Here is a 6,000-nt window from a genome sequence, read left to right on the forward strand (position 1 = left end):
GATTTTCAAATAGTTGTATCTAGGCCAAATATTGTCATATCATAACAAACCTAATATCAATGGAAAGATTATGTATTCAGCTTTCAGATGATGTATAAATCTCAATTTAAAAAAAAATTACACATAAGACTGATTTTGTGGTCCAGGGTCACATATGATTCTTTAGGGTCTAAATTAAAAGTTTGTAATATACTTTAATTTAAAATGTTCATTAGTATTGTAAGAAAACACTAATTGTACCTGGTCAAAAACAGCTCTGTTTTCAGCACGCCGTTTCAGTGCATGTGTGTTTAAATGATAATGAGCTTTGCTCACCCCGCCCCTCTGTTCTGTGCGTACACCGTTTGTAACACAATAACCATAATGCGTTGTTCATCATAAACATGGGATTATTAATTATATTCAGTGGTGGAATGTAACGAAGTACAAATACTTCGTTACTTTACTTAAGTACATTTTTCACGTATCTGTACTTTACTTTGACTAGAATCAATAGTGCATACTTTTGACTTTTACTTCGTTACTTTTTGCAGCAATTATTATACTACCACTACATTTCTGCAACGTTTCGTTACATTTTCGGATCAGTTTTTCCCCCTGCCAAAACAGGGATTGAAAAAAATCTCCATGTTTTCGGTGCTGACGCGTTGGTGGCGCTGCCAATAAAGCACCTAAAAGCTGTCACAAAGAACCGGCAAAAGCAATGAATATGTCAAATATAGCAAGGAGACATTTTAATTGTTTATTAATTAACAAGTGTTTTCTGTGTCGGCTGCAAAGATGAGGTTGACGATACTGATACGCGATCTTCGCAGTAGTGAACGCGCCAGAGAGAAATGCGCATTTCTTACGGATTAGGCCTACATATGCAGAGAGCAGTCTATTTTCTTTGTTTTGAATTGTTCTGTTTAAAAGTACACATTTAAAGCTCTCTAAAGATATATTTATCAGGTCTGTGTGAGGCAAGTAGGATACCTTATACGCTGAGTTTTGGTTCATTTATGAGACGCGCTTCAGTTCACTCACCGGCGCCTACGTGTCGTGATTATTTTCTACTATATTTACTTATTTATTAAATCCTCCTGGCAATTGGTTGATGAAACATTGATTAAAATTAAGATACAATTAATACAAAACGAAATTCACTTTAAAAAAAGGCTTTGTGCTTTCTGTTTGAGGTCTCTGTGAAAGTTTTAAAGTCGCTTTCAGAGCGGTCATGTCCGTAACAGAGAACTGTCACGTCTTTTGTTTTTTCCTCATAAATGGGAACACGAAAAATAAAATAAAATCAATATTTTATGTTCTGTGGAGAGCCAACCCTTCTTCATCCGGTGGGTATTACTTTTGGTTTGCGCAGTGTAATTCACAGAATTAGGTAGGCTACAAAAAAATATTTTGCTACCTAAAAGTTAAAGATTTTTTGTGTCCCGTAACGCATGTGTAGCCTAGGCTATTTCCCATTAAATATAAAACGCATACTGATATTTTTCAATATGTATTAAATGCATTTTCTGAGAATTTATATTTCAAGTTTTTACTGCAAATGTCCCGTTTACAACGATGGAATTGCCCAATATTAAATAATTTACCCTCAACTAGTTTTGTGGTGTAGGTCTACGTATTGTATAATGTTAAAAAGGTGTGTGTCGCGATTCTGCCTTCTCACACCGCGACACAGGTTCGTAGATCTGAGTGTAGCGATTTCGGATTCATATTGCATATTGTTACAGCCCTAATTATTAGAATATAGACATTAAGAGAATAAATTGTTATGCAAGTACTTTTACTTTTAATACTTAAAGTACATTTAAAATCAGGTACTTTTTACTTTTTACTTAAGTTGGGTTTTCATTGTGGTACTTCTACTTTTACTAAAGTAAATATGTCTCTGGCTATTTGTACTTTTACTTAAGTACTGAGATTCAGTACTTCCTCCACCACTGATTATATTGAGAACGTCGTACATAGAAAACATGCCGTAATGTACCCTGAGTGTAAAAATAGCCGCATTCATCGTGAAGCAAGCGATTTGCAAAGATTAATATAAAAGGTTAATAAAACATTACACTCACTTCAGTTCTTCTGGAGGTTCAGCAGGAACACGAATAGCTGGTATGATCCTTTTTTCAGGAGCAGCTTCTTAGTAAAACCAGCTTTATACTGACCCTCGTTTGTAAAGCAGTCTGGTGAAATGATTCGCAAACATGAAAGCATTGACGTTGTGGGGAATTCCCTTCGAAAACAAACTCAGCCACTGCTTCAGCAGTTCGGATTTAGGAACATCAAAATGACTGCTGTGTTCGTTATTACACCCAAGAACAGAACACCACAATCGCTTAGACGCCATTCTACTCAGTGCTCCAGCTATCTATCAGCAACGAACGCGCCGGTGCGCGCGGGCTATGATTGACAGCTCGCTCACGAGGGCGTGAGGGCGGGTCTGTGTTGAAACGCTGCTGTCACTCAACCATTGTGGGAGGGGTGTCGATATTGTGACATCACAAAATCGAACAGCTTGATTCAGGAGAGGGGGAAACATATAAGAAGATTTAAAAAAAAACACTGGATGGATTTTATGATGGTTGTGTACAGGCACTGCCAACACACATTTCAGTACAATCAACTTGTAAAAGTGCATGTACCATTATATGACCCCTTTAACGTACGTGAATAAATCCAAACACCCCGTGAGAGATTTAAGTCTCACTCTCAATCCGCGACCGACAGAGGAGCGTCTTGGCGGCAAGGATTTAAATCTTTAACAATGTCTGGGATAAGAAAATCTAAAGTGTGGATGTAGGGGAGAGCGGGGCACAAAGTAACGCTTTTTGACTTTCTCAGTTTGTGTAAATCTACTTATGGTTCAGAGTATTTATTTTTTCCCACATTAATTTCCCACATGTCTAGTACAATTATGTGTTTTTGTTTTATTAATACAGTATATACTTTTTTCTTGACATACCCCGAAAGAATGGAAGTGAAATGTGACAACATGCCCCATAGGTGGGGTACATTGTAACATGTGTGGGGAACATTGTAACATAACATATGACAGCTTAAAATGTTATCTGATCTAATAAAAAAAAATATACAAAACAAACTGAAATATTTTCTAAATAAAATACAATTAAAAAACTTTTTCATATAAAATAATGGCAATTTTTAATAATTAAATATAAACTCATTTTTGAGTTTTGAGTACGAACACATGAAAACACAGCTATACAACATAGTTCAAAACAAATAAATAATTAGTAATTTCTGAACATTGACTCTCAGTCTTTATTCACCTTTTTCTCACGTTTTCCCAATAAAATTAATAAAAGTATATAATATAATAGCATATTTCTAATAGGGGCACATTGTAACGCAGTGTTACAACATGCCCCCGCCTGCACAACTGGGGTTTAAACCCTGCTAGTGTCTTCTGCTAGTTAGCGAAGCATTAAAGAACTATCTCAACTGTTAAATAACATCTTGGAGATTAAAATAATATCAGATTGGTCTTATTTTAAATAAACACAAAAAATTGAGATGAAAATTTCACTTAAGTAAGAAATTTACTTTTGCTATGGTTTAATAAATGTCTATGGATATCTTCCAAAAAAAAAAAATTTGGGCGGATTTTTTTTTTCTATATAGTGTTGATATGGCAACTAGTAAATACACAAAGTTTCGTCATCCAAGCATGTGCGGAAGTATTTAAAACAAGCGCGTTACAACTAGCCCCGCGTTAGGTTTTGCCCCGCGCTCCCCTACACCATCAGAAAGGATATTCTACAAGGCTGGATTTAGCATCAGGAAAACCATGATCGCACTTCTGCCGGCCAACATTAACACGTTTTGCAACAGTAAGCATGTATTTTAACTTATACATTTCATATACTAGTATTTAACCGAAGCTATAGATTGTGAAATTAAACATTTCTCGTTGTTAGTGTGTTTTTTAGTTAGCTTAGACAGCCATTATGAAAGTATAAGTAGCCTAAAAGGTATAACCCACATAGCAATTTTTTTCTGGCCCAGCTCCGGGCCACACAATCACTTTTCCCTCGGCCCAAGTACCGCAAAGAATGACGGCCCTGGAGTGGCCCAGAACTGGATTTAAGACAAGGGTCACACATGGGCCATAACTGGCCCGAATCTTAGCCAGTTAGTCACCCTTAACTGGCCCTGAACTGGGCCAAAACAGGTTTTATTATTGGTACCAGTGTTGTAATGTAACGGAGTACAAATACTTCGTTACTGTACTTAAGTCGAAATTTCACGTATCTGTACTTTACTTCACTATTTAAATTTATGTCAACTTTCACTTTTACTCCACTACATTTCCTAGATAAAATTTATACTTTTACTCCGATATATTTCCACTAAGCATCTTCGTTACTCGTTACTACAAAATAAAATCAGAAGAAATGTGTGCGACTGCAATAAGGGAGGTTTGGCGAATCACTGCTTCTAGATTGCATTACGCACGCTCCGCACGGCGCGCGCTCCAGTGTAATGCTTGTTTGTTGCCATGCCAAAGGAGGAGGAAGCACAACTGAAACCGCCATGGAAGCACGAGCACCGATATCTATGCGAGCGCACCTACCTTTTGATTTAATTCAACAGAGAACTCTCAAAGACATGTCCATAATACTGAAACACGCTTAACTGTTTTTGGTATAGCATAACTGCCGGGCCGAATATTTCCTCAGGTAGGCTAATGTTAGACTGAGAAATATTTTTTGAGAACTGCTACGTTAATCAGTGGCAGGTTAGAAAGAAAGTGTTAAGGGCTATTCACGTCTTTAAAAGCATCATACGTTTTGTCAAACTTGAGATTTCCTTTTATGTTAATTAACTCAAAACTCAGTGGTTATAGGATAATGTTGGGCTAATGTTGCTGTGTGTGTGTGTGTGAGATGGTGACCTGGGGAGTAAGCCCTACAAATGCTCATACCACATGACCAAAATATTCTCCCTACCATCAGGTCATTTTTTATTTTTTTTTTTTTTTTAAGAAATAGGTTATTATTTATTTTTCATTTTTACCTGAAGTTCATACAAAAGTGAAATTTCTGTTTCAGTTTTTTTTCTTTGATGTCAGCTCTAAAAATATGCTGTTTGTTCTTTGAACTTAAGAGAATTGTGCCTGAAAAGTCCTGGAAAAGACTGTGATTTTGATTTGATGAGTGAGATTAAGAAGATATGGGAAGTTGGAACCCTGAATATGCTTTACTATAAGAAAGCCACAATAAAGTTCACAAACCCAAAGTTCTAACCGCTTGCTTTAAAAAAAACTACTTTTTACTTTTACTTCAATTACTTAAGTACATTAAATATCAGAAAATTACTTTTGATACTTAAGTACAGTATATATCAGATACTTTAAGACTTTTACTTAAGTAATATTCTAAAAGGTAACTTTCACTTCTACCAAAGTCTTTTTCTGGTACGATACTTGTACTTTTACTCAAGTATTGCTTTCTAGTACTTTATACAACACTGATTGGTACCAATTCTCAGCCACAAGTTAACCATATCGACACCACCCTTTAACCAGAAACCCTAAATCTGAGCCATAACCCAGCCTAATCTTACCCAAACCATGTGAACAAATAAGGCACAAGAAAATTCAATTCTCAAAAATAGTTTATTTAACAATAGGCACAAGCCAATAATAATAAATTATTATTATTTTCTTTTTTTGTAAATTCAAAGCTTAACATCTTATTACCACCTCAAAGTACATTTAATTTCAAAATGTTCTGGTCTGTCTTTAACAGTAGTTTACTTATTGTATTAAAAAAAACCCCACTATTTTGTGAACACTATTTTAGTTGCCTTAACAGCCACCTATGTACAACATTTTTCAATTCTAACTAAATGAATCTATCAATGAATCTAGCACTGAAATTTAAACATATTATAATGTAATTTTACTCAACAAACATAGAGAAAATTAAAAAAAATTACTTAAAACAAATTTGCACATAAGAATGTTATGTGTGAGGA

This window comes from Leuciscus leuciscus (genome assembly GCF_965113295.1).
Source record: "Leuciscus leuciscus genome assembly, chromosome: 1".
NCBI classification, from domain to species: Eukaryota; Metazoa; Chordata; class Actinopteri; order Cypriniformes; family Leuciscidae; genus Leuciscus; species Leuciscus leuciscus.